Source organism: Phoca vitulina, unplaced genomic scaffold, assembly GCF_004348235.1.
Source record: "Phoca vitulina isolate PV1807 unplaced genomic scaffold, GSC_HSeal_1.0 scaffold21, whole genome shotgun sequence".
Classification (NCBI taxonomy): domain Eukaryota; kingdom Metazoa; phylum Chordata; class Mammalia; order Carnivora; family Phocidae; genus Phoca; species Phoca vitulina.
Window position 1 is genome coordinate 12,414,804 of NW_022589724.1, and position 14,657 is coordinate 12,429,460.

Genomic DNA, 14,657 nt, shown 5'->3' on the forward strand with positions numbered 1-14,657 from the left:
AGGGATCATTTTTCTGAATACTCAACAGAAATGAATATTTTGCTCTTTGAAAATGTTTGCTGGTCTGACACATGAAAAATACTATCTCATTATTGTTTTAATTTGCATTTTCCTAATTACTACTGAGATTAAACACTTTTTAGATATTCATGAGCCCTTCGGATTTCTTCTTCCATGAATTCCCATTAATTGCGTAATTGTGTGTGTGTGTGTGTCTGTGTGCAAGATCAGGCGATTTTTCTATTCGGTAGGTTCTCTTTTGAAGATCTTGTATATAGGTACTTTAGTTACTGTCAGATTTGACTATGTGGATAACAGAAAATCTCCAAGCAATATAAAATTTATTTCTCTGTCATGTAAATGAGGTACGGAAGTAAAAGGTTCAGGTCTGATATGGCAGCTGTGCCCCACAAAGGCCTCAGGGACTTAACCATCCAGCTCATTACTCTGATATTCCTGTGTTGTGGTCCTTGGTCTCATGGTCTCAGGTGGCAGTATTTGTTTCAGGCAGCAAGATGAAGCAAGGAATGAAAAAGAGGAGAGGCCAAGGGCACAATGTTTCTTTATGTATCTGTAATTAAAATTGTGAAATATAATGTTCATATAGAAAAACACATAAGAAAATCTATAGCTTAAAAAATTATTTTAAAGGGTGCCTGGGTGGCTCAGTCGGTTAAGCGTCTGTCTTTGGCTCAGGTCATGATCCCAGGGTCCTGGGATCGAGTTCCGCATCAGGCTCCCTGTTCTGCAGGGAGCCTGCTTCTCCCTCTGCCTCTCTTTCTTTCTGTCTCTCATGAATAAATAAATAAAATCTTTTTTTTTTTTTTTAAAGATTTTTATTTATTTTTTGACAGAGAGAGAGAGAGAGACAGTGAGAGAGGGAACACAAGCAGGGGGAGTGGGAGAGGGAGAAGCAGGCTTCCCTGCCGAGCAAGGAACCCGATGTGGGGCTCGATCCCAGGACCCTGGGATCATGACCTGAGCCGAAGGCAGATGCTAAATAGCTGAGCCACCCAGGCGCCCCCAAATCTTTTTTTTTAAAGATTTTATTTATTCATTTGAGACAGAAAGAGAGAGAGAGCATGAGCAGGGGGAGAGGCAGAAGCAGGCTCCCTGCTGCACCAGGAGCCCGATGCGGGGCTCCATCCCAGGACCCTGGGATCATGACCTGAGCCAAAGGCAAACGCTTAACCATCTGAGCCACCCAGGTGCCCCAATAAATAACATCTTTAAAAAAATTATTTTAAAGAAACATCCATGCAACCTCCACTCAAAGTAAAGAAACAGAGCATTACAAGAATTTGAGAAGCTATGTTTCCTTTTCTAATCACAACTCTCCCTTGAGGAAGTCTCCTCCTAGACCTAGAGATTACTATAATCCCGGCCTTATGGTAATCACTGCTTTGCTTTTCTTTAGTTTCACCCAAGTATGCATTTCTAAATGATATAGTTTTGCTTATTTTTAAATATTACTGTTTGTGTTAGTTTGGTTCTTGTTTCTATTCAGTGGATGCCATTGTATGTATGTATGTTAATTCAATTTCATTGCTGAATACACCATCATATAAATATACTTCAATTTATTTATCCATTCTATTGTTGATGGACCTTTGGATTATTACAAATTACAAATAGTGCTGCTATCAATATCCTTGTACATATATCCTAGTATACGTATACATTTTTCTGGAATATAATTTTAGGAATGAATTTCTGGATTATTGAGTATGCATATCATCACATTTATTCAATAATGGCAAACTGTTTTCCAAAGTGATTGTACTAATTTACACTCCCACCAGCAATGTTTTAGAGTTCCTATTGCTTTTTGTCCTTACCAACCCTTAGCAGCTTCATATTATTTAATTTTGAGTATCTGGTAAGTATCTAGTTTCTCTCAAGGAAGGTTCCCATAAGCTGCCACATGACACTTCTGCTTACATCTCTTTGGTTAGGCCCTAGTCACCTGGTCACTCTTGGCTGTAGTAAAGGCTAGAAGATTCATTGTTTATTCTGGACAGTCATGTGCATAGTTACAACTTGGAGATTCTATTATTAAAATAAGAAGGAAAGAACAGATTTTGAGAAATAGTTTCTGCTACATTAAGAATAATAATTTAAAAATAGCTAACTTTTATTGAGCACTTACTATGTGCCAAGCACTATTCTAAACACTTTACTTATAAATTAGATACTATATTACAAACCCCAGTTTACAGATAAGAAAACTGGGACATTGAGAATTTAAGTGCCTTACCCAAGATTAAGCTAGAAAGTATGAGACAGAATTGCAAACCCAGGTAGTCTGGTTCAAAGTCCATGCTTTTAGCTGGGCCATATACTCTTAATTTATTTTATTTTTTTTAAAGATTTTATTTATTTATTTGACAGAGAGAGACATAGCGAGGTGGGAACACAAATGGGGGAGTGGGAGAGAGAGAAGCAGATTCCCTGCTGAGCAGGGAGCCCGATGCGGGGTTCGATCCCAGGACCCTGGGATCATGACCTGAGCCAAAGGCAGACGCTTAATGCCTAAGCCACCCAGGTGCCCCTGGGCCATATACTCTTTAAAAGGAATATTTGTTCTTGGTCTGCCATATATTTTACAAAGATTTTCCTCCTGCTTATCTTTGGAAATTTCTAAAAGTAGTTTTTTTTATTTATAGTGAATTTCACCTATATATCTAAGTCATCTGTGTTTTTTTCTCAGTAGATAATATTTCTGCATCATTTTTTAAAAATTATGCATATGAAAAGAATCTTAGGACAATTACTTTTCCCTGTAAGTTTTAATTCATATTATTTATGTTACTGTTATTTTGTATCTAGGTGGAAGTAAATTTAAACACACTTGAATATAAAGATCTTATTTATTTATTTATTTATTTGAGAGAGAGAGAGAGAGAGAGAGAATGAAAGAGCATACACAGGGAGGGGCAGATAAAAAGGGAGAGAGAATCCCAAGCAGACTTCACACTGAGTGCAGAGCCCGATGCAGGGCTTGATCTTACAACACTGAGATCATGATCAGAGCCAAAACCAAGTCAGACGCTTAACTGACTGAGCCACCCAGGCGCCCCTAAACACACTCGAATGTAAACTAAGCTGAGGAGCCATAAAGGAAGCTGGAAAAACCCTTTACTATCCAGATCAATTCCATACATTTGTGGAAATCCCTTATAATAATATTAAGCTTCATTGTTGTATTCTCATGGTATGCTGTTGAGGACAGAGTAATAATGTTTAATGTTTACTGAGAACATACTTTGTGCCAGGCACAATATTAGGCACTGAAGATGCAAAAATAAGGAAAACAGATTTTAGCCTTTGAGAAGCTCGTGAATCCTTGTCTGGGGTTATTCTTATTTTTCATCTTTTCTTCAGACAATTCTGTATATTGCTGCCAGGATGATATTTCTAAAATAACTAATTGAGAATATCACTCCCCTGCTCAAACTTCATAATTTATCACATACAGGATGAAATCTGAAATTCTTAGCGTGGAACAATTATTCCATCCCATTTACTTTGGAACCCTGAACCATTAGCCATTCTTTGAACATCTCCCAGATCCTTCAACTTCCAAGTCTTTGTTCTTGCTGTTTTATTTGTATTCTGATCACATGTTGAAAACCTATTTATTCTACAGGGTTCAGTTCAACTGTTTCCTCTTCCCACTGATAATCTCAGAATTAGTTGTTACCTTTTTGGCACTCTTACAGTTTTTCTCAGTGTCCCACTTTGGGTAGTTTCCATGCTTTACATTATAATTGTTTTGTTTATGCCTGCCTCTCCTACCAGGTTGCTGTGTTCTTAAGATCATGGGCCATGGACCATGTCTTAATTATCTTTATACACTTTGTATATACTAGCACAATGCCTTATCTAGAGCAAGCTCTAAAATAGGTATTTAATTCACTACTTGAAATTTGGCACTAGGTCATTTTGAAATAATAAAAATTTTTTTTTTGCATTTTTTATTAAATGTAGGTTTTCAGTGTTTTTGCAGAAGCATTGATGTGTATGAAATATTACCCACACATACACACACATCAGCCAAAGGAGACATGGCATAAATATGGCAGATAATCAGTTTGAGACAGAGTTGCAGATTAGTCTGAACCAGATTATGCAGAAAATCTGGATATATGGAATGAAATAATATTGCACAAATGTGTTGCATAAGTAAATTGTCTTGTGGTTGCTAATTTATGGGTGTAGTCTCACATACTATCTTTTGATCAGTAAGGAACTATTTTACATCAATAGATTGAGAGCAAACATTTTGGCACAACATATTTAATCTAATTAAACTAGATAATAATGCTAGAAACAAGCTGTGGTAGCATCAGCATGTAAAGAAATTTTCACAAGTATACAAGGGAAGCCTAATATTTCATATTTATGTAGTTTACCTTTTTTCAACTACAGAAGCCAGATGTTATTGTAGCCTATTTTTGCAACATTTGTCTCTATAAACACTATCACTTTTCTCTTTTTCACATGTAGAACCCCTAAACATTTTTCTGATTATGAGTCACCTCATACTTTATGTGTTTATTGTATCTTTTACACACATTGAAAAATTTACTTAAGCTAAGCTTCTGGCTAGGATAAAAACATTATCCATGCTTAGACTTGACTCTGTTCCCCTAAAGAAGCCTTAGGCTGGAATAAACAGTTATACTTGTGTCCATTTCCTTCTGAAAAATGGAAGGGCTAGCTCTATACTTTAATATTTCCCTGGGTAACATTCACCTTAACACCTCTCATATTTTATGGTCCATTGAAATTAAGGCATTTGCCAAAGATAACATAGGTGGGATAGGAATATAGGTCTTTTGACTTCCACCCAGTGAGGTGAAATTGTTCACTCATCGATTTATCCATCAATTTCTTTGGGGGGGGAGGAGCGAAAGGAGAGGGAGAGAGAAAATCTTAAGCAGGCTCCACACCCAGGGCAAAGCCCAACAAAGCGCTGGATCTCAGGACCCTGAGATCATGACCTATCTCCAATCAAGAGTTGGGACACTTAATCGACTAAGCCACCCAGGTACCCCTATCCATCAATTATTTTTGAGCACATATTATGTGCAAGGAACTATGCTAGTTGGGGAGAGCAAATGATTCTACTCTGTCAGTGTGGCAGGGGAAATAAGACATTTACATAAAAACTAATTATTCCCTGAGGAAATTAATGTCATAAGAGTTATGGGAGCTTAAAGGAAATAATGCTTTATCGTTTTAACAAATAAATTGTAGAGATACAGAATAATTGAGTAAATATCTCATTTAGATATTTCACCAGGTTAACTACACCTATGGGAAATCTAGCTGTTTGAACCACAAAAGCATAACAACACCACTGTGTACCTAATAGAAAATGAACCAACTTATAAAATAAATAACTTCCTAAGGTCTAAACTGCAAATTCAAACTATAATAAGTTATAACAAATCACCAATATCCAGGGTAGCCAATATCATCCTTATACAAGATGGAAAAACTATTTCTCTTTTTCTCTCCAAAAGAAGTCTTTATTTTTTTTATTTATTTATTTATTTATTTTTACTAGAGAGAGAGAGAGAGAGAGAATGAGCGGGGGCAGGGACAGAGGGAGAAGCAGACTCCCTGCTGAGCAGGGAGCCCCATGCAGGACTCGATCCCAAGACCCTGGGATCATGACCTGAGCCAAAGGCAGACACTTAACTGGCTGAGTCACCCAGGCACCCCTCTCCAAAAGAAGTCTTAATGTTGTTTCATAAACAGCAATTCTCACAACTTCATATTTTGAATTTAGACCCAATCTCATACCTCACAATGTAAATTAATTTAACAAATAATTTTTGAACACCTACTACGTGCTTGGTATGTACAAACTTAGCAGATTAGCAACTTGTGTTGTCTCTTATAGGAAAAAAGAAAAAAAAGTACCCAGAAACAATAATATCTAACACTATTGAGCACCTTCTCTTTTATTTATTTTTTTATAAGTTGTTTTTTTAATTTGTTTTTTATTATGTTCAATTACTCAGCATATAGTACATCATTAGTTTTTGATGTAGTGTTCAACGATTCATTAGTTGCGTGTAACACCCAGTACTCATCACAACGCGGAGCACCTTCTCTTTTAAATATCTTTCTCTTTAGGTTTCTAGCTTCCTGATTTCTCTCACCTGTTCTGTACCTAGAAAATAAATATATATATGAGAGAGAGAGAGAGTATGCATGTGCCAGCAATCTTCTGAATGTGAGAAAGAGTCTCAAGACAATGTCCATATCTTTAGGCTCCTTGTCATATTCCAACAGCTAGACCAGTGGTTCTCATTTGAGGTGATTTTACCTCCTAGAGGACATTTGGGCATATCTGGAGACATTTTTGGTTGTCATAACTGGGGGAAGGATTGCTACTGGCATCTAATTAGCAGAGGCCAGGATCCTGCTATGAACATCCTAAAATTAAGAGGGAAGTCTACCACCGCCCTTAAATAAGAATTATCCAGCCCAAAATATCAATAGTACGAAGGTTGAGAAATCCTGATCTTAACTGGTTAAAGACTAAACGATATCCACACTCTTCTAGTCATATATATATATAACTTACCCCATTCCCTGGAGATGACTTCATCTTCTTGAATGAGAAATTGTGTTCCTTCACTTTTCTCTTTTTATATCAAAATGTCCATATAGTCTCATTTGGCATTTTCTTACTTCTTTCTGTGGATAAATATTCTTCTTTCTTTCCAAGACTAATCTCTTCCAATATTTATGCCCTACCCTATTTTCCAAATTATTTATGCTGCTGCTAAGAATGCATTCTGTATCACAGAATAAAACAGATAAGAAATCAAGCAAAGAGTACTGTTTCCTCTGGATTCTTTATCTCATCCCCACTCACCAGCTCCAGAATTTAGTTCACAGGTTATTTCCTCTCATGCATCTTCATTCTTTCCCCTACAATGGGTTCTCTCTGTGTCTAAAAAGTACTTAATTATATTCTATCTTAAAATATTCTTTAAAACTCTTACTTTGATCCTTCTGTTTTTTAACTTATCTGTATCCCCTAGGACTCCTATAATTTTCTCCTAAGTGTTCTCCCAGCCTCTAATCTAGTATGCGTTGTGCTGTAGAATTTAGATTATGTCAACTACTCTCATCAAAGTCCTTCAGTAGTCAACCAGTGCCCATACACAATAACTATGCCACATCAAGCATTTTTTATTTACAAGATACTATGCTTGGAACTTGACTTAAGTTAGTATTTAATCTCCATCATATAGATGAGAAACTGAAGCTTAGAGAGGTTAAGTGTCTTGGTCAAAACTCTATAGCTAGGATGTGAGGAGCCGATTCAAATCCAAGTCAGTCTTATGCCAAAGTCTTGGCGTACATTTTACACAACTCTTTATTCCCTAAGGCATCAAGTCCAGACTGCTGATTTTGGCTTCAGGTCTCTCTGTGTCTGGCTTCAAACTTTTTCCAGCTACTGCCGACCTTCATCCACCCTACACTCATGTTAAAGTACTGCTGTTCTCTGCATACTCTCTTTGCTTTCTTTTCTTCTCTTTGCTCCCATTCATATCATACCCTCTATGTTAATCTTCTCATGCATCTCTAGAGGTCCAAATACCCACCCACTTTCAAGCCCAACCCAAGCTTCCCAGCCGATCTTTGATCTTTCCCCTTTTTTTTTTCCCCTAGTGGGCTTTTTCTCGCTTACAAATTTTGATATTATAAAGTATGTATATGCTTTTTTGCCCTTTCTCTATTTTTACCTCCTTTAGAATAGGAAACTCATTATGTGATAGTAACATATTTTTGTGTAGAATTTTATAAGCACTCTTTCAAATATGTTAACCTGACAAAGAACAAGAGCTCAATAAATGTTTGTTTGCTTGTTTGGTTCTAATCTTCATAGCAATTCTCCAAGGTATTATTATACTTTACTAACAGATAAGAAAACTGAGGCTCAGAGAGATCAAGTGATCTGCCAAAGGGCAGAAATATTCCAATAAGACCCAAGCTCTAACTCAAGAGTTCTAATTGAGGATTCTTTCTACTATACTACCTAGGGCTTCAGAATTTTGGCCCCCCAGTATATCCTAGCTCTATACCTTGGTCATCGTAGTTATTGAATATGAGCTGAATGAATGAGTAAATGTCTGTTAAGAACATACTTTTTGAGGGGCGCCTGGGTGGCTCAGTCGTTAAGCATCTGCCTTTGGCTCAGGTCACAGTTCCAGGTTCCTGGGATCGAGCCCCGCATCGGGCTCCCTGCTCTGCGGGAAGCCTGCTTCTCCCTCTCCCACTCCCCCTGCTTGTGTTCCCTCTCTCACTGTCTCTCTCTCTGTCAAATAAATAAATAAAATCTTTAAAAAAAAAAAAAAAAAAGAACATACTTTTTGAGGTTGAAAGTCATGAAAGGTTTATTGGCCACCAAGAATAACAGCACTTCAGGATGTGACTCATCCTCACACATAGTATTTAGGTAGAAAGAAAACAAACCCTCCCATTCTGATGAAATATCTTAGGCAGCATTAGGTTCAAGTCTGTATTATTATACACTTAAGAACACCCGTGCCACACACCTTTAACAAACAAGTTTTTATGTTACTTAAAATCAGCAGGTAGAAAGAAAATTGAGAGTAATTTTTCAATTTTTGTTTTTCATTTTTCTGTAGCCAAATTTATCATTCTCTTTCCTTATCGTCTCTGCTTTTTGGGTCATTTTAGAAAGGTCACCTCTATCCCAAAAATTATACAGATACTCAAATATATTTTCTTCTACTGTTTTTATCATGTCATTCTTTACATTTAGAATCTCTGGGATTATGTGTCTGTGCATGTGTGTGTGTTTCTATACATGTGTGTAAGGCATGTAATAGGTTTATAATTTAATGTTTTTCTTATATAGTTGAGTGAATTATTTATTGATTTTCTCTTCTGATTTAAATTACATCTTTATCATATATGTCCATATATAGATTATTATATATGTAAACTAAGCTTTCCAGATTTTTAATTTATTCTATTGATGACTTACTCCTGAGCTGTTTTTATTTATTTATTTATACTGTTTTAATTATTATTATTATTATTATTTAAAGATTTTATTTATTTATTTGACAGAGAGAGACACAGTGAGAGAGGGAACACAAGCAGGGGGAGTGGGAGAGGGAGAAGCAGGCTTCCCGCTGAGCAGGGAGCCCAACACAGGGCTTGATCCCAGGACCCTGGGATCATGACCTGAGCCAAAGGCAGACACTTAACGACTGAGCCACCCAGGCGCCCCAACACTGTTTTAATTATTAAAGTTTTAATTTCTGGGCAGCAATCTCGTTCACTACTCTTATTTTTTTTACTTTAAAAATTTTTAAAGATTTTATTTATTTATTTGAGAGAGAGAGAGAGAGCAAGTGGGGGGAGGAGCAGAGGGAGAGGAACAAGCAGACTCCACGCTGAGCACTGGAGCCCGTCTTGGCACTCGATCTCAGGCCCACAAGATCATGACCTAAGCTGAAGTTAAGAGTTGGGCGCTTCACTGACTGAGCCACTCAGGTGCCCCCACTACTCTTCTTTAAAAAAATATATTCCTAGCTACCCTCTAAGGTTTATTCTTTTTTTAAAGTTTATTTATTTTTGTATTAAGTAATCTCTACACCCAACATGGGGCTTGAACTCATGACCTCGAAACCAAGAGCTGCTTGTTCCTCTGACTGAGCCATCCAGGCACCCCTCTAAGGTTTATTCTTAAAAAAAAAAAACAAAAAACGTAAGAAATATTTTGTCAAGATCCCTCATTTTCTTTTACTGGGATTCTGGTTGAAATGAAATAAAAGTGATAGATTAATTTGGAGAATTGACTCATTTTAATATGTAGTCTTCAGAATCAGAGAACTTAATATGGTTTTCCATTTTTTCAAGTCTTCTGTCATTTTTCCCAAAGATTTTATAATTTTACAATTTCTTTTTTTTAATATGTTTTTTAAGATTTTATTTGTTTATATTAGATAGAGAGGGAGAGAGAGAAAGCAGGAGAGGGGGAAGGGTCAGAGGGAAAAGCAGACTCCCCGCTGAGCCAGGAGCCCAATGTGGGACTCGATTCTGGGGACTCCGGGATCATGACCTGAACCAAAGGCAGACACTTAACCAACTGAGCCACCCAAGTGCCCAATTTTTTTTTTCAAAGATTTTATTTATTTATTTGACAGAGAGAGCACAAGCAGGGGGAGCAGCCCAGGGAGAGGGGGGAGCAGCCCAGGGAGAGGGAGAAGCAGGCTCCCCGCTGAACAGGGAGACCAACTCGGGGCTTGATCCCAGGACCCTGGGATCATGACCTAAGCCAAAGGCAGACACTTAACCAAGTGAGCCACCCAAGCGCCCAATTTTACAATTTCTGTGTATTTGTGTGTGTGTGTACACTTTAATAGAGCATTGTGCTTTAGTTCATATACGTAAGAATCAACTGCCTGGGTTCCAAACTCAGCTATGCCATTTACTAGCCATGTAACCTTTTCTTTCACCTTTGTGTACTTGTTCTTTATTTCCCCCTCCTATAATATGGGGGATGATAATAATAGTGCCTCCTAGAGTTATCATGGAAATTAAATGGGTTAATATATCTAAAGTGCTTAAAACAATACTTGGCACATAGTAAGTACCCTATGAGTACTACCTATGATTACATGATTATATGGTATATATAAGAAACATTTCATGTCTCTTATTAAATTTGTGTTTTATGTACTGTTATTAAAAATTGATTTTTTTTTTCTTATTCTCTTCTTATTGGTGGCCATTTTATTAATTTTGAGTATGGAGTGCAATCTTAATAAACACTAAACTTTGAAATTTCAGCCTCCAGAGGGCTCCCCTTTCCTGTGAATTACTATCATTTCCCATAACTTCTTTTTCATAAGAATTTTATGTCACTTAGAGCCAAGTGATGAAAAAGAAAATGTGTGTCTGATGCATTTGAAAGGTCAAGTAAGATAAAGCAGATCAACAGCTAGTTCACTGAAAATACTAAGAGGACAAATAATCCTCTTGCAAAACTGAAGAAAGAGAAAACAGCTGAAAATGCAAAAAAAAAAAAAAAATGGAATTAACAGATGCATATAAATATCCAAGAAGTTTAAAGATTACAAGAATACTCGAAGTTTAACCTATCAATAAAGCAAAAATTTTGACAACATAGGATATTATTTAAGAAATATAAATTATGGGGGCGCCTGGGTGGCTCAGTCGTTAAGCGTCTGCCTTCGGCTCAGGTCATGATTCCAGGTCCTGGGATCGAGCCCCACATCGGGCTCCCTGCTCGGCGGGAAGCCTGCTTCTCCCTCTCCCACTCCCCCTGCTTGTATTCCCTCTCTCGCTGTGTCTCTCTCCGTCAAATAAATAAATAAAATCTTAAAAAAAAAAAAAAAAAGAAATATAAATTATGAAAATTGATATAAGAAGAGGCAGAAAACTTGAACTGATCAAAAGAAGAAATGGGAAATGTTACCAGTTCTACCTCTGAAAAAGGCACTAGGTCAACATTTTTTTTTTTATATTTTATGTATGTATGTATGTATGTATTTGACAGAGGGAGAGAGAGAATGGGGAGGGGCAGAGGGAAAGGGAAAGAGAGAAGCAGACTCTACACTGAGCATGGAGCCTGATGCGAAGCTTGATCTCATGACCCTGAGATCATGACCTGAGCTGAAATCAAGAGTTGGATGCTTTTAACCTACTGAGCCACCCAGGCGCCTCTAGTTCAAGATGTTTTAAAACATGGATTCTATCAAAACTTTTAGAAACAATGTTATTTACAGAACTTTGAAAAAGATGGAAAACTTGTAACTCATTATACAAGGCTAACATAACTATGAAACCAAATTAGTGAGGAATAGCAGAAGAAAAGAAAAAACAATAGGACAATTAATAATGAAATAAATGCAGAAATCCTAAATAAAACATTAACAAATTGAATACAACAGCATTTTTAAAGTTGAATGTACCGTGACCCAAATAGATTTTATTTCAGGAATGCAAAGATAATTCGATATATTAAGACATGAGCCTCTAATGATTTACAGCTAAATAATAAGTAAATCTTTAAATATTTCATAGCATTTTTTCTCCTAATGTTATCCTACTTTGCTACCTTGTTTGATCATCCCTACTTAGAACATTTTCTTCTAAAACTCCTACTTCTCTTTAAAGACTCAACTCGGGTCACTTCTGGTTCTTCTCTGACCCCTCCCTACTGAGGCTGAGAAGCTCCTGCTCTGTATACTTCCACAATACCTTGTATTTACCTCTATTACAGACTTACCATACTGTTCTGTAAATGCTAGTTAACTTGTTTGTCTCCCCAACCAAACTGTGAACTCCTGAGATAGAGTCAATTTATTTCTGTGTTTTGCAAGCCTGACATAAAAATTTGGCAGAATCCATTGAGAAATACACACAGATCAAAACTGGAAATAAAAAGTGTTAGCTAATTACTATAAAAGCTGTATTGGAGGGCATGATTTTGATGTCTAGACTGGACTTCTTAATACTTCACCTTAAAATCAAACTTCCTTATCCTGTTATAGGCAAAGTTGGGCAACCTCAGGCCTCCCTGAAGGCACTAGCTTCTTATCACATAGTAAGAACTGACTAGTGTTAACCTTCTCTGTAGGGAGCCTAGAAGATGCTAATGTATTTATTAATGTATTAATCAAAAGTACTAATCAGGTCAGTTGTTCTTATGGTGAAGTGATTGGTGAAGAGAAAGGCCAGGAGTATTTTTCTAGCTGAAATACTGCATGGGGACATGAAGCCAGAGAAATAGAGGATACCCTTCTGTAATAGCTACCTAACTTAGAATATTTTCCTTTAGAACTTAGCTGCCTACAATTTCAGAGAAAAAATTTCAATTGCAGTGACTATATTTAGCTTGAGTACTCTCATTTAACTTAGCAGGACTTTGTTCTTTAATTTATAATTTGATTTGTATACTTCCTCAAATTTCTGTTAGAATAGGTGGGGTAAAAAAAGTAACCAAAAGACATGGAAAATTTCCTCACAAATCTGTTTACATTCTATTATGTTCTCTGTACTTTTTTCTAGTTAATGCAACATTGCTTTCAAGGCACTCTTAAGCAGGTGAACTGTTCCTTGTGTAGCCTCATGAAATTGAATGAGAAGGAATTGTCATCTGCGTGTATCTTGGATCTATTCAATCTAATAGCACGCTTGGCTAACACTGCCAGAGGAGGCAAGGGCCAGCAAAAGTCAGAGAGTGAGGACAGTTTTAGAATAGGAGTCCATTCACTTAGCATTTGTTTCACTAGCTTTTTTTCCTTTGCTACCAATACAACTAGTAGATAAATTCTGGAGATCTAATGCATAGCATAGTGATTATAGTCAACAATACTGTATTATATACTTCAAAATTGCTAAGAGACTAGATCTTCAATGTTCTCACCACAAAAAAGAAATGATAATTATGTGATGTGATGGAGGTTTTAGCTAAAGCTATGGTGGTAATCATGTTGTAATATATACATATCAAATCAACACATTGTACACCTTAAACTTATACACTATTACATGTCAGTTATATCTCAACAAAAAAATAAAATAAATATATATCATAATTTGTTCTCACCTCTTGATGGACACTTAGGTTATTTAGCAACTATCCCAAATAAAGCAACTGTGAATGTTTGTGTACAAGTCTTGGTGTGGATGTGTTTTCATTTCTCTTGGATAAACACCTAGGAGTGAATGGCTGGGTCTTATGGTTTGTGGACCTATAATTTCTTATTGTGATATAATTGACACATAATATATTAGTTTCAGGTGGACAGCATAATGATTCAATATTTGTATATATTGTGAAATAATCACCTCAATAAGTCTAGTTAACATCCATCACCACAGAGAGTTACAAATTTTTTTTCTTGTGATGAGAACTTTTTTTTTTAAAGATTTTATTTATTTGAGAGAAAGAGAGCACAAGCAAGGGGAGGGGCAGAGGGAGAAGCAGACTCCCTGCTGAGCAGAGAGCCTGATGGGGCCTCCATCCAGGACCCTGGGATCATGACCTAAGCCAAAGGCACACACTAAACCAACTGAGCCACCCAGGCACCCCATTGTGATGAGAACTTTTAAAATCTATTCTCTTAACTTTCAAAAACACAGTACAGTATTATTAATTGTGGTCAACATGCTGTATATTACATCCCATAGGACTTATTTATTTTATAACTGGAAGTTTGTTCCTTTTGACCACCTTTACCCATTTCACCCACCCCACAACCCCTGCTCTGTCAACAATCTGTTCTTTGTATCTGGGAGTTTGTTTCTGTTTCTTTTGATTTTTAGATTCTACATATAAATGAGTCATATGTTCATACTTACATATATATGATCATGTCATACATCATGTGTATTTGTCTTTCTCTGTCAAACTTATTTCACTTAGCATAATGCCCTCATGTATGTTATTGTAAACAATAAGGTTTCCTTCTTTTTTATGGCTGAATAATATTCCTCTGTGTGTGTGTGTGTGTGTGTGAGAGAGAAATCACATTTCCTAAGACACTTTGGTAGTTTCCATGTCTTGGCTATTATAAATAATGCTGAAATGAAATGGGGGTGCAGATATCTTTTTGATTTAG